This window comes from Tachypleus tridentatus, chromosome 7 (assembly GCF_004210375.1).
Source record: "Tachypleus tridentatus isolate NWPU-2018 chromosome 7, ASM421037v1, whole genome shotgun sequence".
Lineage (NCBI taxonomy): Eukaryota > Metazoa > Arthropoda > Merostomata > Xiphosura > Limulidae > Tachypleus > Tachypleus tridentatus.
This window is the reverse complement of record NC_134831.1, coordinates 69,368,402-69,391,463: the sequence shown is the minus strand read 5'-3', so window position 1 is coordinate 69,391,463 and position 23,062 is coordinate 69,368,402. Positions and strand designations below refer to the sequence as shown.

Below are 23,062 nucleotides of genomic sequence, written 5' to 3'. Positions count from 1 at the left end.
TCCCCCCATACCTCTCACTTTAATTAGCGCTTCGTGTGTGTAGCAAGAATTGGGTACCCTTATGTTCAGGTTATTCGTTATTTCATCTTCTTTCTTCAGCTGTTCTCTTACGACGAATGACGATTACAATGTATTTGTTTAGTTATAAAGTATTTTAAGTATAGAGAAGGGGCCATCAGTTTTTATTTTAAGAGAAGCTACATCTAAGAATAAAACTAAATATACAGAATAAGTTTCAATTAGAGAGCTGAAAGGGTTTTGTTAAAATTATCTGGGAAGCATAACACATTTAACATAAAAGTATAGGTGCGATAATATTAATATAACACAAGAGTACATTAATTCACATTGTGTGTTTTTCCACGAATTCCTCCTACATGATGGGTACTGAGAGTAGGTTTGGTTCACTCGAATCTGGAATCGGAATTTTTGTTCCTTGGGTCATCAAAATCCACTGAGCGCCATTTTGGAAACTGTGTTCATAGTATCACTTAAAAGGAAATGATAAAGGAACTTGATAAGTACACTGGGGTCTCTTTGAATCACAAGAAAGATTTTGAACCTCGCAGCAGGCATTTTATTCTAAGTATTATATAATAAGAATAGTGATGTGTTGTTTTTTTGGAACTACCGTGTTCTTAATATTTATTATAATCTCGTTTATAACGAGATGGTTAATTATTGTATGTTTTCGTTTGGATGTTCAGTGGTGAAAGGAAACATTCGATTAAAAATCTTAAGAGCAATTGTGTCAGCCTATGAAACTGTGCATAACGAGTTTATTTGATCTGCTGAATATCGTGCTAGTTATCCATAATTTTGAAATAACATACCAGGGGAAAACCCACCCTTATATCACTGTATAGTGGGATTTGACAGTCACCCTTATAATGCAACTTCAGCCCCATAACGCTTTACGCGTTATTTTCTTGTAACGGGATCGCGATCACGCTCGGTCTAATAATGACAGTAAATTGTTTAATTTAAGTTTTAAACGGTTTATGTAAAGTTAAAAGTACTTGGGAAGCAATAATAGATAGATACTAAAACAGAACAAAAGGATAAAGTTTTTATAAATAAAAACACAGAATGCAGTCTATATCATTTAGTACTGTAATACTTAATAGTAGGGATCCTGAATAAACAAAATGGCGGCCATTGAAATCACCCGTTCTAAACTACCTTTAAGATGTTTGAATATTAACAATGACTATTTCACAGTTTTCGCTGAACAAAATTAATGATTTGTATCTCAGGACAGCTGGTATGGGTATTAACACTTATCGATAAGAAGAGAACAATGTTTCGACCTTTCCTAAGTCATCTTCAGAGTAACAAAGAGAGTTTGCAACTGAACGTTGCCGGACACATGTATGAGGGGCAAGATTATAAACGGGTACCGGATTGTAAGTGGCGTTGCAGTTACTTATATATTAGGTTATTAAATAGTATAGGTATAAAGGTGTTCCTTTACATTGGTTTAATTTTGGTTTGAGTTGTTGTATAAGTAGGGCTTTTTGATTTTGCGTTTGTTTATATTTGTTTCCCTACTTAGCATCTGGGAGTTTTCTGTGGTTATGTTGTGTTTATTTGATTTGCAGTGTCCAGAAACGTGTGAAGGTTTTTTTTTCTTTAAATATAGTTTCAATTTTTCTCAGGTAAACTTAGTATTGGGGTGTATGGAGTTAACGTGATTGAAAACCTAAGTGTGTGTTCTGTAGATGTGAATTCAGCCATTGTATCATCAACATACCTGTACCACTATAGTGGTGGGTGTAAGGCTGAATTGATCGCTTGAGATTCAATCTGCGTCATAAAAATGTTGGCTAGAACTGATGATACAGGATTCCCCATATTTAGGCCATTTATTTGTAGGTAAGTTTTGGTTATTGAACATAAAGTTACTTTCTCTTCCTGTAATGCCATCTTTACTGTCTTGCAGTTAGTTCTAATAAGACGTTCTTGACCATCTGGTATAACGGGATGTTGATTTCTGAAAACAGCAGTTGGAACTTTACTGTAATGTCTCGTCTTTCTGTTGAATATCTAACCCCACTAAACTTACTTTATATTCGATAAACACCCTCAACACCAACATTTCCATTAAGCAAATGTAATGTCCATTCCAATAAGCATTTCTTCAATTCCGCAGTTATCTTTTATCTTTTTCTAACATTTAGCTGGCTACAATTAGCTGGGCGCAGAAGCTTCTTCGTTGAAATTTAAAAACAAATTATGCACTTACTCCAGTTTAAAGCGAGAACGTTGGCAAATGATTTTCATTTGCCCGCGTTTACTTGCACTTAACGTTTTGACACCAGTTACGCCGATCTACGCATTAAAAAGTTCGGTTTACTTCGTGTTTCCAAGTTGCACAATGATTGAATGATTAATGTCATTCAAGATTACGGGGTGATATCTCTGTGTGGGCTTGTTATGTACAGGGTTTCAGAGTGCATTTTCTTGATGACGAGAAACCCACTTGAAATAAAAATGTATCTCACAACGGCTGGTATGGGTAGTGACACTTTTACTAATAAAGCAGAGAACAACGTTTCGACCTTCTTAGGTCATCTTCATATTAAAACATTGTTCTCTGCTTTATTAGTAAAAGTGTTAATATCCATGCCAGCCGTTCAGAGAGTGTAGTTTGTTACAACTTTACGATGTTCGATAGATTTTTCAACATATCTAAGAGTACATTCTGACATAATTTCATACAGACAACTTCATAAAAAAGTTAGAAAAATTAGAATTTGTATATGTACATAGTCTGAATACATGTGTGCTCGAAGTCTTGGTGGCCATATAAAAATGGCTTTACTATGTTGGCGACGGAGAAGCTCACATATCTGATTGTTCGCAAATTTTAACAAGTATATTTCTGCAATTATTATGTATCTTGTTACCTTATCTAATCCGCTACTACTTACTACTAGACGGTTAATTACCACGCGTGTTCGATTGAAAACTTACGAGAAGTTGTGTCAATCTTTAAAAGTACGATTAACAAGTTTATTTGATTTGCTGGATTTCGTGTAAGATGTCCATAATTTTGAATAATGTATCAAGGGAAAAGCCACCCTTGGATCACTGAACTTTGATATTGTTATATCTCGGGTACAGATGAAACATTGGTAGTTGGACCATTTTGTAACATGTACAGAAAATTCAGTGTTTTCATCGTCTGCCCATATTTCTATGATACCGAGGATAGTTATTGTCGTGTGAATTACAAACGTACGATTTTTAGCTTTTACTTCCAACTGCTTCACCCTGAATAAGTAAGAGCATGTGGGGTGGTGCAAACTTTGACATTTTGTTTTACTTAATTATCTTTAAAACAGTTTGTGTTCAAGTTCAAAACTATACATTGGGCTATCTGTGCTCTGCCTGCCATGGGTATCTAAACCTGATTTTTAGCGTATAAATTTACAAGTTTCTTGAAGTTTCTTTTTCAACAAACCTTTGACATTCTGAAGGTACGAACAATTAACGTGTCCGTCACTTTCTACCAAATTATGCTGTGTAAACGGAAAATTTATAAACACTGTTTAGACATCAATTTTTATTTCTTCAGTACGCTTTAACTTAAAAGGAGAAAGAGCGAAAGCAGAGGTACTGCTACATGCTACAAACAAAAACATGAGTAATTACGTATCTCTCAGGTTTATGACCAAAATACTATGATTTAAATCAACATTTTTTAAGATTTGTTTCTCAAGAACAGGATACGTAATTATTCTTTGTTTGTTGATAGGAAGGACGTAGCTACACAATGGGTTATCAATGCTGTGTTCACCATGGGTACTAAAATTTGGTTTTTAATGTTATAAGCATTCAGGACTTGTCACTGAGCCGCTGCAGTCACTATTTTGTATGCTGAGGGTGTTTGAAAGTTTTATTTGGTTTGTTTTGAATTTCTGCGCTAGCCGTTTCTAATTTAGCAGTGTCAGACTAGAGGGGAGGCAGCTAGTCATCACCACCCACCATCAAATCTTGGGCTATCTTTTAGCAAAGAATAGTGGGATTAACCGTCACATTATAATGCCTCCACAGCTGGAATGGCAAGCATGTTTAGTGTGATGGGGATTTGAGCCCATAACCCTCAGATTAAGAATCGAGTGCCTAACTACCTGGCCATGCCAGGCCAGGGTTTGAATGCATTTTTAATTTAGAAAAGTTAAAACATCACTCAGCTAAAAAAAGTATAAAACCTGCCAACTTTGGGCCAAGAAGAAGAAACTCTTAGAGTATCAATAATGTTTTGATTCGTTTGTTTGTTGAATTTCGTGCAAAGCTACTGCAGGGCTGTCTGTGCTATCTGACCTTAAGTGAAATAACAGACAAAAAGAAAGGCAGATGTTCAACACCACCCACCACCAGCTGATTGGCTGCTCTTTTTTTTTTTATCAACAAAGAGTGGGATTGATAGACACATCATAACACTCCTTGTAATGAAAAAGTGAACATATTCTATTACAGAATTTGAAGCTGTGACTTGCATATCACAAGTTCAGAACCCTGACCACCATCAAGCTATGCCAGACCTGGACAGTTAGCTCAGCCACTGATTGAAGTTCTAGTTAGTTTCACTCTTTATTCCTTTTACCTTTTTGTTTTAACAAACTAAAAAATTATGACAGTCCAATCGCACGGAAATATATATTCAGCAACTTAACCAGTATGTCTTTGAATGGAATACCCATTTAATTCTCCAGCTATGTTGTGAAAGCATAATTGTTGACAAAAATAAAATGCAAGTCAAAATTTAAAAAAAAAGTAGGTTGTTTGAAGGATCAATAATGAATCTGTGGTGAAAAATAAACATTTTAAGCAACAAGATTATCTTTTTGTACTTCCTGTGGTTGATGTTTCAAGCATGAGTCTGTCAGAAGCAGAGTTTGAAAACACATTTGCTTTTGAAACTAATCAGAACACACACACACAAAAGATACATGTATGCAAAATTGAGCCACAAGAGACAACTGTCTCAATCACTGGTTAGACAATGGTGTTACTTGGGGTGATATGATGTAAAGGTAAAGTCACCAGTCAGCACCATGGTGCTTAACAACTAATCAGTTATATAATTTAAATATTGGTAAAAACAAAGTGAATCATACATTTACCAACTTTGAAAATAGTTTGGGGAAATTTTTCTTCACTGTGCTATTTCTCATCATAAACACATGTTAATTTGTTTATTTCATATGCCCATTACATGGAATCACAGTACAAAAGTCGTTTGTCAGTTATAATTATATATATATATATATATATATAGATTATCACTGCCATTGACAATCTTAAACACTTCAATCAGATCCATTCCAATTCTACTTTTTCAAGAGAAAAGATCAGAGATCTTAACCTATCCTCATATGACAAGCTTTCCACACCAGGTATCTTAGCAGCCCTACTCTGAACCCTATCCAATAATTCAATGTTCTTTTTTAAAGTAAGGAACCCAAGACTGAACACAGTACTCCAGATGTGGCCTAGGAATACCCTATACAATGACATTATAACCTCTTTAGACTGGTATTAAATATTTCTCTAGATACAACTGAAAATCCAATTTTCCCTGCAATTAGCAACAGCACACTGTTTGGATGGCATAAAAACTGACTAAACAGAACACACAGGCCTTTCTCTTCCAGAGCAATGTTGATCTTATTCTCATCAAAATGGTATTCATAATCCAAACTGCAATATCCCACATGCACTTATAATAGTTGAAAAGAGATTTTCTCTATTTTTCTAATTCACCATATAATACAAATGTTTTTTTGTAAAACAGAAGAGTCCTCTTTACAAGCAGCAACACCCAAAACCTTAATGTCTTTAGCAAAGTTAAATAATATATCAACCATTATTTCATCTATGTCACTAATGTAAATCAGAAAGAGTAAAGGTCATAACACTAATCTCCGAGGTATCCTGCATTCTTCCATCTAGCCAGTTTTTTTGTTGTTTGTTTTAATCAAATGAATCAACCGATCTCCCACACTTGTGGAAATAACTTTTTAACAAGCCTTTTATGGGGCACCTTGTAAAATGTTTTCTGAAAATCCAGATGCACTAAAACCATATCCATTCCCTCAACTACATTATCAATAACCTCTTCAAATAATAAAAGATTAGTAAGTCAAGAATTTAACATGAAGTAAACCAGTGATAAAGATGTCTCTGGCACTGCCTGAACTTAACCAGTGATAAAGATGTATCTGGTAATGCATGAACTAAAAGATAAATGCCAGTTAGAAATAGTTCATCACAATCCAGAACCAGCTGCAGCCAAAGCAAGTAGCTATTCATGACTCCATCATGCATTTCCAAGGTTATACCAACAATTTACTGAAGCAAGTTCCTCCTAGTATTTATCTAAGTGCAAATTTTCTAACAGACAGTTATTTAGAAATCCTCACAGAAAAAGCAAAATATTCAGATCTACTAGGTATGTTTTTTTTTTTTTTTAGTGAATATAGCTTTGTATGCCCTTCTTCATATTTAATGCTTTTTAATGTTAAGATATATAACCTCAGTGGATAAAGTAGCAAAATACTTATATAATGTTATATAATAATAAAATTCCATTCAACCCTATTCACATCTATATACACAACTGTGTGTCTTGGACAGACATTTCTAAAATTTCTCCCTCAGACTTTTTTCTTTCTTTGAGAATTAGACCTACTGTGCAAAGTATGTAACAATACTTCATACTGTGGCAAAACTAAATGGACAGATGAGCATTAAGTCTACAAAACAGGGTACTCTGGATTGCTACTCAAAGTTTAAACAAATCTGACTAAATCAACAAAAACAAAAGGAGAGAGACCAAGAAAATCTTTTCACATAGAATTTTTTTTTTTTTTACAATTATAGCCTATTCAATTATCATAAAATCAAAATTTTAATTGCAATATTTCTTTGCAGGTCAGCTAACTGACCAGGGAATTAGAGCAAAGGTAATTTCACAAAATGATTATCATCAGCAGGCAGGCTTTACTTACATAAAAGCAAAATAAAGATTTCCAACTTCTCCATTCATGCACGTGGTCAAAGCATGCCAGACATCGTGCCGAGATCTACTCTACAAGCAAGACAGGTACCAGAACAAACAAGTTCTACCATAACGTAAGAAAATAAACTCTGAAGGTAAGATTATAGTAATTCAAGGATGAGAATATCCTGTTTGTCTGGAACTTGTGACTAAATATAGAAACTGTACTGACATTCTGAAGAAACAAAAATGACAGATTAATGCTCTAAGTTTTAGAGAGGTTTACTTATTGTATCTAGCTACTACATTCTCCCTTCCCTTATCTTTAACATTTTTTCAGTGATCTTAACTTTTTAAATTACTTATAATTAAGAACAAGGCATGACTATTGTGCAAAGTACACATCAGTATCAATGTTACAGTACTTTGAATCACAATCCAACCTGATTTTAGGCCTGAATAATGTATTAGATACTATAACAAAAATATAAACAATATTACAAAATACATAAAAATACCTTTAACAAAATCCACATAACTGCTTTCTTTACAAATAGTGTAACAACATACTAGCATTTACACTTTAAGAATAAAAATATTTTGAAGCATGCATTTTGTGTATGTATATATATTAGTTATTTATTGTGATTATATTTATACAAGTTTTTATTACCTTACAGAATTCTTAACCTTTTGTTTTGAAACTTGCTGTTTGGACTGAGAAGGTTTTCAGACACAAAGAAATATAGTGCTTTCTAAATTAAATAATGAATGCTAAGTGTGATATATATTGGGTTGAGGAATAATTCGCGAGCGTTTTTTCAAGTTAACAAAATATATTCATAAATGAAATGCTTTCACAAAATATTTCATGTCATTTGGTAGATAATTTTTTGCTCTAATAGATGGTGTTTGATTTTCATATGTCTTTAATTTTTGCTTTCATTTTCAGCTCATTAAATGGAATGTCAAGTGGACAAAATCGAGCATTTTCGACACCATCTGCTTTTCGCATTTAATTTCTTGCAATTTCGTTTAAAACAATGCATACTATATACCTAGGTATTACATGAAATAAAGTACCATAATAAATGTTTTGGGTGTAATGTGTTCATGCATTGAAGTATTGTATAGTCTTGCATGTAATGGTTGAATGAAATTATTTAAAAACGCTCACAAATTATTCCTCAACCTAATAAATTTGAAGCTGCATACATCAAATTATTACAAATAAAATTTACTTAAAACAGGATCACCTTCCCAGGAGCAGACAAAAAGATAGAACCTATGTAATACAAGCTTCTTGCCATTGGAACCCTTACCAAAATATAAGGTTTACTAAATTTATAACTTTTGACAGGAAAATATCATAACAACATTCAACACATTTATACAAAAATTAAAAAAAAATTACTAATATATACCTGACCCAAGATATATTCTGAAAACTGGTTATGGAAGAGTAAAACTAGTAGCTGTTCTAATAAAGACAATTACCCCTGGCCTTATTTCAGACCTTCCAGACCCAAACATTAAACTTAAACATTATTTAACAAATAAATTAGAAAGTTAATTGCATGTTGTAATAATAAAAACTCAAGAGTAAAGTCAAATCAAAAAACATCTCACACTTAAATAAATTTCACAATCTAAATGTAAGAAACAAATATATTAAACTAAAATTACAATACAAAATCAAAATTAAATGAAATGAAAACTAAATCATAATAGATACAATAGGTATGCTAGCCAGTTGTACACATTACAAACAAGGTTGAGATAGAAACAAAACATACACATTTCAAAACAAATTTGAATATAACTCAAACATGTGATACAAACCAAAACAAAGTGTTACATTAAACAAGCACAAAAGAAAAAAAATACATTCAGAATACAAATATTACTACAACAAAAAACAATTTTAAAAACAAAGTGTACACAATCACATATGCAAAAACGTGTATAATTCTATAGACCTGACTATATGCACGGACTGGTGTGTGTGCACCCCACCTGGATATGGTAGGTACTCCATAGAATCCTTTTCTCTAGATCCTTTACCATCACTCATTAAGCCATAATGGTATATAGCATACTATATATTTTAGGAGCTGGCATTCAAGCAACATGATACTGGTAATTGCTCGTGGTGTTTGCACATCACTGATTTGTTGTCATTGAATTGAAGTCTGTTGAGCAGTTCACAACTGTATTCTTATATGAGCAACAGATTGCCAGTCAGATCACACAACACATGGATCTACTGACAAATTAAGTTTGGCCACAGAAAATCAGAGATCAAGTCAGCAACACAGATGATTGTGAAGGGAAAAGCATGAACCTTACTTGATACATTATGACAAAATGGTTGTGGATGCCAGCTTTGTAGGATCAACATACCAGACCAGTGTGATAGCACTTAGGCATATGCTGAAACCATATCTTTTCAGCTCTGTTCAGTTACTAACTTAGGATAACCAATGCCTGGTTGCTTTAATAAAATCCAGGTCCATAGAGGGGGTTTTGTATGTCTGCGACTGGAACTGACCCTAAACCTAGAGAGTCAAACAGCTCAAGACACATTCAAACTTGTTTTCCAAGATTAGTTAAATGTATTATGAACAAACAAGTAAAATCATTTATGGCTCAACAAATAATTTCAGAATGATGTGTGTATACTACACACAAAAATTAAATGAAATTAACAGAAAAGTGTTAAAAAAAATAGAGATAAAGCTTTCAGAGTTCAGAATTTGTTTAAATGTACAAATCAAACATTTCTAAAATAAAAGTACTTTAAAACAGTAGGTATACTATATTTTCTTTCACTTTGAACAGACAAAAGGTCCTACCATTAATTAAGTTTATAAAGACTGAATCATATAATCTAAGAAAATCTTCGACATAATCTTGTACTTTAATACCTCATTTATGCAGTTTCACTTTTTTTTTAATACTTTCAGTTGAAAGAGTTATAAACTTGACTTTAAACTATAAGATCCTTGTTCATTCAAAAATGATATCGAAGAAAATCCTAAATTTATTTGACACTATTCCTGTTGATTTATCAAACTGACACAGAAAAGTCAGTTCTTAGAAAATATCTCAAGTTCATTCAAACCAGAAACTCCATAGACATATTCACCACTCAAGAGAACAAGTAGAAACCTTACCATAGATTTAGACTAAAAGATCATTTTTCAAAATCAACTCCAACAAACACACCCTGCATGATTAATCTCATTTTGACATTAGTGATGACCTGCCTCCATGGATTGTTCATCAACCTTGTATACATCATTGCTGGTAAACATTTGATTTCCAGTATGATGCTTCTTCCACAACAGAATTTACACTTTCAGTATACAAGTTCATTTACTCATGAAGAAAACACCGATTCCAAAAGATACAAGAAAACAATTTCGATGTCTACACCACCTATTACCTTAATGATAGACAGTAACCTGACTCCTATTGTACACAAAAAAAAACTTCCTAAACAACATCACAGAAGGAATGGAACTGTGGCAAGGTTCAGAGAGATTTACTTTGCTCTAGCAGAAAAACAACTTACTGACATTAAATTTTAGTCATTCAACAACCGATCTGGCTACATCATTCAACCTAAATTTTAAAACTACCATTTGGTTTGATTCACATGCATAACTTGCCACCAGGTGCTACTAATTTTATTGTTGGTAATCCCTGTACCTTGGAAACGTGCCTTCTTCCTAAAACCCCCAAACCAGAAAATCCTTGTTGCCCAATATTTTCACCTCTAACTCTTCAAAGGAAGTAATTGTCTTCCCTTGATTATGTTCTCAAACACCTTGTTATCTCTTTCTACGTGCATACACCCCAAATTTTCAACAACTTTCAGTTTTTTAAAGTTACTATCACATACTTGCTGAGAATATTAAAACACTACACATCAATACCTCACCACGAAAGCAGGAAAGTTTTTAATCATTATTTGAACTTGCAACCACCACCAAGTCTTCCATCTTGTACTATCTTAACTTAAGTCTTGTTAAGGCCCAGCTTGGCGAAGTGGTTAGGAAGCTCGACTCGTAATCCGAGGGTCGCGGGTTCGCACCCCCGTCGCGCCAAACATGCTCGCCCTTTCAGCCATAGGAGTGTTATAATGTGACGGTCAATCCTACTATTCGTTGCTAAAAGAGTAGCCCAACAGTTGGCGGTGGGTGGCGATGGCTAGCTGCCTTCCCTCTAGTCTTACACTGCTAAATTAGGGACAGCTAGTACAGATAGCCCTCGTGTAGCTTTGCGCGAAATTCAAAAACAAATGTCTTGCCAAACTTGTATTCAACTTGAACGAGTTCTCCTTTAATGGCGCGTGTTACCTACAAGCAAAACGTGTTGCTGTGATCGTTAAAATGTTCTCTTCTTGTGTTGCATTATTTATTGATGTACAGAAAATCGTATTTTCTCCTATCAAGGAACATTACCAACTTTTCGCAAACATTATGTTGGCAATACTGTAGGTGCGGCTAACAAGCCTTTATGTGAATTACAAACTTAACATTTTTCTTCCTTCTTCCACTCCAAAGCTTACCTTCACAGGGACATCATCCTCAACGAGTTCACCTTTCACAAACATTCATATTTCCATTCAACACTATCATCTGTCTACATCAGTGTATTAAAACTCCAGCGATTCTCATTTTTACCTTCGCTAATACTTCTCAACACCATACATTTCACTCACTTCCACATTCTGAGTTCCTGAGGCTGCGTAAACCTTGTAATGGGAAAGACGGTTGAATCAGAATCTGAAGAAATGAAAAATATGTTTATGAATCGTTACTTTCTCTAAGCCTTTCATAGAGAAAGTCGCATGACGCACCCTTTCAGTAACCCGAGAATACACCCTAAAGCCACGACAAACTCTAATATTACTTATCTATCCTCACCGTCTTAACACTACTACAACTAACCAAACCTTGAAACAAAACTTCAATATCCTAAATGATGGCCACATAACTCTCAAAATATTGTCTCCCGCTGGGACAGCGGCAGCTATATGGATTTACAACACTAAAATCAGGGGTTCGATTCCCCTCGATGTTCATAGCAGATCGCCCGATTTGGGTTGCTATAAGAACACACATTTAAAATGTTTTACGAATGTCAACGCGTCAGTTAGACATAATAAAAATATGGAAGACATTTTGGCTGCAAATGATTACTCATTCCTTTTCCACGTTCCCCATTACCTGATACAAAAAATTCTCGTTGAACTTTTGTTCACGTACCAAGTTTGTTCGATGACTGCTCTTTTTCCTATTCACTATTTTGATTACTAAAGACTATTACGCCATTCTTTTCTTCTTTAGTATTTTCGTTGACGAAATTTGTGTTTGTTTCTTCGTCTTATAGTATTTTCCTCCATCACACCAAACATGGTCGCCTTTACAGCTGTGGTGGCATTATAACGTTACGGTCAATCCCACTGTTCGTTGGCAAAAGAGTAGCCCAAGAGTTGGTAGTTGGTGATTATGCCTAGCTGCCTTCCCTCTAGTCTTGCACTGTTAAATTAGGAACGGCTAGCACAGATAGCCATCGTGTAGCTTTGCACGAAATTCAAAAACAAACAATACCAACTATAAGATTTAAAAGAAATATATTTTGAACTCTAAACTTTTTTATTTCAAGCTTTGCGCAAAATTCCAAAACACATTGTTTGTTTGTTTTGGAATTTCGCAAAAAGCTACTCGAGGGCTATCTGTGCTAGCCGTCCCTAATTTAGCAGTGGAAGACTAGAGGGAAGGCAGCTAGTCATCACCACCCACCGCCAACTCTTGGGCTACTCTTTTACCAACGAATAGTGGGATTGACCGACACATTATACACCCCCACGGCTGGGAGGGCGAGCATGTTTAGCGCGACGCGGGCGCGCACCCGCGACCCTCAGATTACGAGTCACACGCCTTACGCGCTTGGCCATGCCAGGCCTTTCCAAAACACAGACAAAAGCAGTATTTCATCTTTCGGCCAATCAGTGGGTCAACGATAAAACTGAAGGCTAAAACAATGCTAAAAACCAGATTTTCGATACCCCTGATGGGCAAAGCACAGATAGCCTATTGTGCATAACAACAAGTAAGCAAACAAATCTTACTTGTTTGTTTTTCAGATTTCCTTATCTTAAACAGCTTATCTCGCTGGACAATAATATTTTATCCAAGCGTTCATTCCATCATCGTTCTTGGTTTTCTTGAATTACTATCTTTATTCATGTTTTACTTACTTTTTAGTTAAGTTTATTTAAACTAATTTACTGTATTTTTGAATTTATATTTTTTCAAACTTTACCCATCAAAATTACTTTAGTTATCAGGTCATCCCATAAGTAATGTCCGAAAATTTAATACAGAAAGTGCTTCATCATTTCTGTCTTTGTAGAAGACTTTAATGACTAAAATATGTATAAAAATGTTCAGACGAATAAAAGAAACTAACCAAACTCCACTTTTCCAGATCATAAATCAAATAAACCCTTATGAAGATGGGTGTGTCTGAGGAGCCCATAAGGCATATAATGCTTTACGAGTTTAAAAAAAAAAAAAAGGTAACAGTGCAGCAGAAACTACACAAAGCATTCAAGGTGTTTGTGGTGCAGAGTCTCTCAATGAAGGAAATGTCGAAGGTGGTTTCAGAAATTCAGATCAGGTAACTACAGCTCAAGTGATGTACCGCGTTCAGGTCGTTCTGTTGAGTTTAATGATAACTTGCTGCTGGCTGCACTTGATGAAGATTGTGTTGTAACAGTTGAAGAACTAGCACAGAAGCTTAATTAAACAGTTCACTGTCATCTGCAACAGGTTGAAACGGTGTCAAAACTTGGAAAATGGTCCCCCCATGACTAGAGAAGCCAAACGTAGAGCAAGAGTGGACATTTGAACTTCTCTGCACTCTCATGAACGTAACTCACCTTTTCTGGACAGGTCAGTGACTGGAAAAGAAAAACTGATATATTAGAAAAATGTCAAATGCTGCAGACAATGGTTCAGTGCAGGTAAACTGGCTAAAACACAATCCAAAATGGACCACTACCATAGGAAAGTCTTGTTAAGCATTTGGTGGAATATTGTTGGTGTGGTCCATTTTGAGTTGCTGCCACTCAATGTAACGATTACATTAGACTTCTATTCTCAACAGTTAGAGCGCTTGAATGTTGCACTGAAAGAAAAGAGGCCTACTTTGATCAATTGTAAAGGTGTTGTGTTACACCAGGATAATGCACGGTCCCAAACAGCAAAGATCACATCTGTAAAGTTTGAAGAGCTAGACTAGGAAAAATGTCCACATCCTTCTTATTTTACAGACCTTGCTCCGTCTGATTATCATCTATTCCGAAGTTTGCAGAACTATCTTGATGGAAAGAGCGTGGAACACATGAGGATGTCAAACTACCCTCTCTACATTCTTTTTCTCCAAACTCCAAGAATTTTATAGAAGTGGCATTCAGAAGTTTGTGAAACATTGGCAGGAAGTAATTAATAATAACGAAATATACATTATTGATTAAATAACATTAAAATCATTTGAAATCTTTTCTCTTTTTCTGAACCTAAAATCGGACATTACTTAAGGGATGATATTTATGTGAATGTTACTTATAACTCTTTTTTTAAACTTCAGAATATGTTATCGAGATCTCAAACCATGCACAATTTTTTTTCTCATACTCAAACTATTCTTATTAATTTTGCACTCACTGGAAATCTGATGAAGTCCTGCAGCCCAAAACGTTGCTTTCGTATTCGTTAATAAAGTTTAGTTTGGCGAATGTTTCACCAACATTTGTTTTATCGTACGTTCTATATAAATTTCTCGTTCCCGGTACGTGATGTCACTGTTCAATAGAAAATCTTGTTCCCCTGGCAACCAAATTAGCACAAGTCACTCACTCCACCGAAGCCAAACATGATAATTAGCCCCCCTACGTGGCCATATTTAGATTGTCAACAACATAATGAAAGTAATGATAATCATGGACGCTACGTACACACAGTTCAATGCACTTGATGTACAAAGAATCTGAATACTGTCAACCCGGTTTCATGACACAACCGCTACATCAGATAATTCGGGAAAACTCTAAACAGATTCTTCGTTGTTTCCTCATGATGTGTTAGATTTCTTTGTTTGCTTGTTTGTAATTAAGCAAAAAGCCAACCGATGGGCTATCTGTGCTCTACCCACTACGGTAGAACTAGAAACATTACCTGGTTTCTAGCGGTATGAGTCCGCAGACAAACTGCTGCGCCAATGGTGGGCATGCTGTGTTATAAAAAAAAACAAAAACGTTCTATACAATATGAGATGAAATTTTGTGTAGCAGCATAACACAAAATCGCATTGTCAACAAAAATTTTGTTCAAGGGTTTCCACGAACAAAATATATGATAATATTTACCACAAAAGTCAGTCAAACTGATTATCGGGTACAATGTCGTGTAAAGACAACACAAGAGCATGCTATCTTATGAGGAAGATTACTATTATGAAATACACTTGATAGCCCAGAAAGCCAATTAGTTTCAATAATTGACCTTTCAATCAACTGAACATTCCATCATCTCTTGTTTTACTTCCTTTTTCATTTCCCTTAAATACTGCAATGTGAGTAACTGGGGAGGATCTCGTCTTCTAGCAAGAGTTGGGAAGTGCACGTATCTTCGGGGCAGCCTGAGTAGAATTACATGATGTGCACCACTGCACATTATTCTAATGATACGACACACCCTAATGCACTATCATCACATTCTGCATTGACCTCAGCCATTGAATGTTATCCTCTTAAAGGATTCTCTATGTGCATGAATTCTTATAAATGTGTTGTCGTCAGGCAAAGTCGAATGATGTGACATATGGGGATACGTGTCAGTCGAATTCCACGTCAACTTTAAACACCAGATGCTGTTTCAAGCCAGTGTGCCTTGCAGTTTATTCTCATGAGGGCATCATAGCATTTTGTCTGATGCATGCATCTGGTCCTCCCCTGCCTTTTGTGACACAAAACGATCTCTCCATCCTGAAAATGAAATAAATACACAGCCATAACTCTTAGTATTGCTGGTGAAACTATGTCTAAGAGAGTGCTGCTCTTAGTCCTTGCGACATTCAAATCCTCATTTCAACCGTAGTTTCCTCGTCTCTGCCATAAATTCTACGTGGTTCGAGTTTGTTTCTTGTTAGGTACAGAGATATACAATGAAGTATCTGTGATGCTCTATTCACTAATAAGATTAAAAAATGATTTTCAATATTATAAGTCCTCAAAGTTGCTGCTGAACCACCTCAAAGAGTATGACCACAAAAAATTCCCTTCCATAATAAAGATTACTTAATGTTAAATGTATTATAAGCTCGAACAGAAAACAACATACAAAACACATTTAAAATAATATCTACAATAACAAATCCTTTGGACACAGCACCAAATACTACTTTTTAACTGTTTTAAATTTTGTGAAAACTTAATATAGGGCGATCTGTAATAGCAGACCCTAATTTTGTAGTGATAGACTAGAGAGAAGGCAGATAGCCAGTACAACCCATCGCAAACTTTTGAGCTACATTTTACTTATAAATATTAGGATTGACTGTCACTTTATAACAACCCACGACTGAAAATGCAAGCATGTTCGGAGACGGGGTTTATGAATTACGTGCCAAAACTTCTAGGCCATACCAAGTCACAAAAATGGTGAAAATAATCGAAATTTGTTCGCAGTAATTCTGCTGAGACTTTAACTGGCTGCTCAGGTAAAGAATAGTTCCAAGACTAAGGTTGCTAAAAGCAAGAGAGTAGAGCTTGTGCGTACATCCCCTTTTATAACTATAGCCTGATCCCAGTGCTTCAACAGTAAATTTGAGGGCTTATAACATAAACATCGGATTTAATTACCTGTGGTGGGCATAGCACAGACAGCTCACTGTGTAGAGTTGGGTTTAATACAAACAAACACAAATCAACATTTACAGCCCAGGAAAAGCCACAGTGATGTACACCATTAGTCCTCAGGTTCTCTTAAAACCAATGGTTCACAAACAATTCTCGGCCAACCTAGTTGCAGGTTTCTTCACTGTCTCTTTGAGTAGACTATTCTAATTGAAATTGGGGTTGTGATAATACAAATTAAAATATAATCACGATACTTCATTACGAGTGTATCGTGATACATATTATTGTGATAAAGAAATAATTAATATTATATAATGCTAGTAATAGTACTGTACCCAGATGTAACAGTACTTACAGGATCGCCGAGAGGCATCATAGGCACTGGGGAATAATTGATATATGTGACCTCTCCTCATCACCACCACCGAATATTTTATTGGAATGATACTGTGTACGCTTATAAATAATCGAAGGCACGGTTAATGTTTGCTTAAATGTTCTGTACTGATTTGGCACATTCCTCACACATTTGTTTTACTACTTTGCGAATTTCTGGGAAATATTTCCAGCCTCCCCGCCCTCTCGGTGGGTCTAGTAATGTAACAGCACCTAATTATAACAGTAATAACGCGACGCTTAAGTTATACGTAAATGCGAACATTACAAAGTTAAAAAAACAAACAAAACTAGTTGACTTATGCCAGGCAAACTATCATCATAATGAGGGTAATAAAATATATACAGAAAGTTCTACTTTCATTCCATCTTTGAGGCTTCTTCGCTCAATAAATAAATTTTTAGTCAATAATTTATTACCTCTTACTTCACGGCACTTTAATACACATTTCACGTCTTTGTGTTCCCAATGCACATGATTCGAAACCGGTTTTGTTTTTGTTTTTACTTCGACATTTATATCAATTCAATGACAGAAACTATAAAGAGTGCAATAACACTGGTCTTTATAGTAAAAACTGACTCTAAAACAGGCTTCGAACTAACCTAACAGTTTAGCTTTTATTCCTTATTTTACAAACAAAATCAGAAAAATTCACTTCAGCGATATGGGTAGCTGAGCATGTTGCATATATACAGCTGTTTTTGTTGATTTTCGCGCAAAGCAACCATCCCTAATTTTGAATTGATACACTAGAGGGAACGAAACTAGTCAACACCACCCACTACGAATAGTAGAACTTATCTTTATCTACGAATAATGAGAATGGCTGTCACATTACATTAGCCCCACAGATTAAAGAGCGAGAATGACAGATGAAAAATGGCATTCTCGTAGAGTGGAGCCGAACGCCCAAATCACCAAAGCGTGCCGTATCATGGTATCCACACATCACCACTAGGAGAACCGTGAAGTCTTGCAATGAAGTCAAACGTCACGAGCTCCACAGTTTATTCCGCCATCTTTAACGTCAAGTGATAATATTAATCTTTCATGAAAAATGAGAATTCCGTGCTTTAATGTCGAGTTCAATACACAGAAAGATATTTCACGAAGCTGAACAGTGGTTGTATTTTGAATCCATATATTCTACAAAGGTCAATATTTACATCATATACAGTGTAAAGCTTCATCAAACGTACTGGATAATTGCTAGAAGAGACTTGTTGTCAAGCATTAGAGCGCTGAATAACACAGATTAACTTTGTTAAAACATCCAGTCAACACAGAGACAATTAACTACGTTGAAATTTAGAAAAAATTACATGAATAAATCTGACAAAAGACATTCTAAAGTAGTTATGGACGTGCAAAAGTTGACTATTTTAGCCATTGCACGAGCACATTATGGATGACCATCATATATAGCAGGACCAATGGCTTAAATAAGTAAGTAATTCAATCCTGCTTCTAGCCAGAGGGCTTTTCCCAACAGGGCCACACGTATAGTATTTCTGTCCCTAAACTTCTGAAGTTCTATATACCAATATCTAACGTTATTTGCTCTTAAATACTTTTTGGTACCAGCCACTAAACTGCCAACAGTTTTTGTATATAATGTCCTGTATATTAGTACCTGTCAAGTATATTATAATCCTAATCTTTCTAGTCTTCCTACCACATATAGCTTTATTCATATACGTAATGATAATCCCCCCACTATGTAAACCTCTTGTTCATCTCCTTCCTCACTGCTGTCAACCAATTTTCAAATTAGCTAGATACTGGTGCCTGAGCCAGTCTCTTCTGTAGCTTTAACTTTGTTTTTTGATTCTACTCTCATTCACAGCAATCTCCAACGCAACCTTTATTCTATCCACTTCTGTTCCTATTTCCTTAATTTTGCCCTTAATCCAATATTTTTATTCTCTGCCATGGCAGTCTCTAATTTTACTGTGATCAAGTACCAGATACTGTACAAATTAAAACTCTAGCACATAAAATGAGTAAAAACCTTAATACAAGAGTTAGGTAAATTACAGTTGTTGCTGTTTTCTTAGTGCAAAGTTACATCACGGGCTATATATACTCTTCAAAACAAGAAACGCAAAAGGGATATTTTTGTTATTTTAAAGAGAAATATATGTAATACAGTTACAAGCTCAGAGTATGTAATGTTACACGTGTTAAGGCACTGATTGTCAGACCAAAATGACAATAAAAGTTGTGCACTTTGAAAACGGAGGAAAACATCGGATTTTTCGCCAAAACGTATGCGTGTCCAATAAATTTGTTTGAGAGTTCTGCATGTTCTGCAAGTGCAATATGTGCAAAATCCCTATAAAAGTGACGGGTTCTCGGTTTCCATAGCTCAGTGTTAAGCCACCGACACGCAATACAGTTACGCTAAGACTGACTGAAGCACAACGCAACAACGTCATTGTTCGCTTGGAAGCAGGCGAATCTCGATCAGATGTTGCCAGAGCTGTGAATGTCCACCCAAGCACCATCACAAGGCTATGGAATTGTCTCCAACAACATGGATCAACTCGTTACCGTCCACGATCTGGCAGACCTCGTGTGACCACGCCCGCACAAGATCGCAACATCCGGTTACGTCACCTTCGGAATAGGACCACCACTGCGACGTCTACTGCTTCAACCATACCAGGGCTGCGAAAATTTTCCGATCATACCGTACGCAACCGTCTACGAGTTTCTTGGGCCCCATGGTGAACGTCAACGACGTTTTTCAACATGACAACGCCCGTCCTCACACAGCCCGACTCACCACTGTCTTCGTGAGACACCACAACATCAACGTTCTTCCCTGGCCGTCAAGATCACCAGATTTAAACCTCATCGAACATCTTTGGGACGAGTTGGACCGACGTCTGCGACGGCAACAACCTCAACCGTAGACTCTACCTCAGCTTGCAGCAGCTTTGCAGGCTGAGTGGACAGCCATTCCACAGGATGTGATTCGTCATCTCATCGCTTCCATGGGCAGAAGATGCCAAGCAGTTATTGATGCTCACGGGGGGGCATACTCGTTATTGACGTTGAGTGACGTTAAACTTCACCTAGTGAGCGTGGACTTCGCCTTTGCAGACTTTGGATGTTCAGCAGTGAATGTGCAAAGTTTCACACATGTCATACAGAACTACCCGGAATAAACTTGTTAACAATTTGTCTCATATTTTGCCTTTTGCGTTTCTTTTTCTGAAGAGTATATATATACCATGTCCGCTGCGGGTAATCGAGCCCCAGATTTTAACACTATGTTCATAAATTTATCGATGGCCCACCAGGTGGACATAACTTATGGCGACATATAAATGTTGTTAACATTTGAGCATTAGAAGTAAATCAAGAAGTTATTTGCACTTACATATAGTTTTCGATCTTAGATATTAAGCCGATTATAGTTTCTTGAAACTCCCAATTAATTTAAAATTCACAAGTTTCAATTATCATTTATAGCGCAGTTGCTTCATATGAGTTTGGTACTGGCGTCTAAGAATAGCTACATTATTAAGTGTATTAAACAATAACTGATTTCTGGGAGTATACGCTTTACTAAAATATTGCACGCATGCATGCGCTTCCCAGTATGTCTGTGGACTTGCAACACTAGAAACCGGATTTCGATACCCATGGTGGGTAGGGCACATATAACCCATTGTGTAGCTTTATGATTAACAAACAAACAATACAAGCGTGTAAATGATACGACCATTTTTCAGTAACCAAAACCTCGATTTTTGCTCTTATCAAGTAAGTAGTACGGACTAAAGACACGCATAGGTCAGCCTTTTCAATGTATACATCCGCCACAGAAAACAAAAAGTTCAACGATCTAAAAACCGGTCTCACCAGAAAGTCATTAGCAAGCGTCACAAAGAAAAATCAGACAGGATAAATATCCGCTAACGACAAGAAAAACTTCTTCATGGGCGAGCAGTTGGCGTCGATCTACTACTCAACACTGTTGCTGTACGCGTTTACTTCTATACTGGCTAATATACAGACTGCAGCACGAGCAACAACAAAATATTATCATTGCATGATCGCATGAAGAACTGAAGACGTTGGCTAGACGTCCTGTAGACATCAGTCGTAAACGAAATAAGATGTAGAGTTTAAAGGTGACAGTGAAAGATATATAAAGACCGAAAATACGGTCTAGGGTGCAGCTATCGGTTTCAACTGTAATTAACAATATGAAAAGGACTGCAAATTCAGACTAGGAGAGATAATGTGAGAAAAAGAAAATTCACACATCAGGAGACAAGTGCACGTCTTCGAAGTCACAGTAAAAAGCCACACAACTTGCATAAAATGTATTCAAACGTGTAATCGTTATTAATTAACAATTATTACTTCAAGAAAGAAAATAGTTTTCTTGCGTATTTAGAAATAGGTAAAAATGAATAAATAATAAAGTTTTGTCAATGAAACTCTACAATAAAACACTTCCCAAGAGATATTTTAGTTACTTTTCGTGGAACTGGAGTAAGACAAAGTGAACCAAACATGTTTCTAAGAAAATCGGGGGCATTAATTTTGACAAGAGATCGAGCGCTGTCCTGTGGTTAGCGTTTAGGGCTGTGGAGCGGCAATCGCGCTCTCTAATTACAAGAAAACGAAAAATCGGGCTCTGCACTCTGAGGTCGTGGATGCATTATAAGAGTAACGACTCCATGAGTTAGCGGTAAGCGGTATTGTCCAGTTGACTGCTTCTTCGAGGTTAAGGATAGTTACAACAGGTATGTTTCAAGTAGCTTCGTGCGAAATTCAATAAAACTTTTGGATGGTGGTTAAACTCGTAAAAAATGGACTCGAACGAGAGACTTGTATTCACCTTAGCAACATCATGACTGTTTCTTCAAAGCCACTATATTATTATTATTATTATTATTATTACAGTACGTATATTCGTACTGTTGTCACCGTTTCTTTTCGAAATTTGTAAGATCACACTGGAAGAATTTAGACAATGTGGCAATAAAGTTGGGAAAAAAAAAAACGACCTTTACTCTCGAAATAACAAAACAAATATTTTATCTTAAACTGTTTAATAAAAAGGGAATTTGAAACTTATGACCAAGTTTCTCAACATAAAGCTCACAGTTTACACTACGTCTTCGAAAAATCTTACCCACTCTAATATTATGAAATAGCAAATCAGAACTTACAAGAGCATACAACAAAACCACAATTTGACAAAGGGTCATTGTAAATTTGTATTGACATTTTCGATCTAAATGGCATCTTCTGGAGCTAAACAAGCAGGTCACAGGTTCCTAAGGTTCAGGTAAAACTATCTATAATGTAGAGCTGCTGAACAGAGGGAAGGCAAGTAGCCAGCAGCACCCGCCGTCATTTCTTCTACTCTTACCCAAATGACAAGACTGACCCGTCATACAACTTTCCTACAGGTGTTTAATGGGATATCGTTATTCGGACTTTGAACCTCTCGAAATGCAATATGTTGGATGTTCAACAGTAAAGCATGCCCGGCTATAACTAACGGTAAACATGTAAGAAATTAGTTTTAGTTATGCACGTTTAAAACTTGCACTTTGACCTTACGCGAGACAACGAAACAAACTTCATTTCCAGCTGTATTTATAATGTGCTGAAAGCAAATATATATTATAACAACCTATGACATTCGAATGCATTCAAACTCGGAAAGGCTGAACATCATCTAGAATAA

General features: G+C 35.9%; 1 protein-coding gene across 1 annotated transcript in view; it reads right to left on the bottom strand.

The window, feature by feature from the left end:
• LOC143255911 (TGF-beta receptor type-1-like) overlaps nucleotides 1–23,062 on the bottom strand; it is a 116,953-nt gene that overhangs the window by 64,244 nt on the left and 29,647 nt on the right. The gene's annotated exons all lie outside the window — the stretch shown is intronic.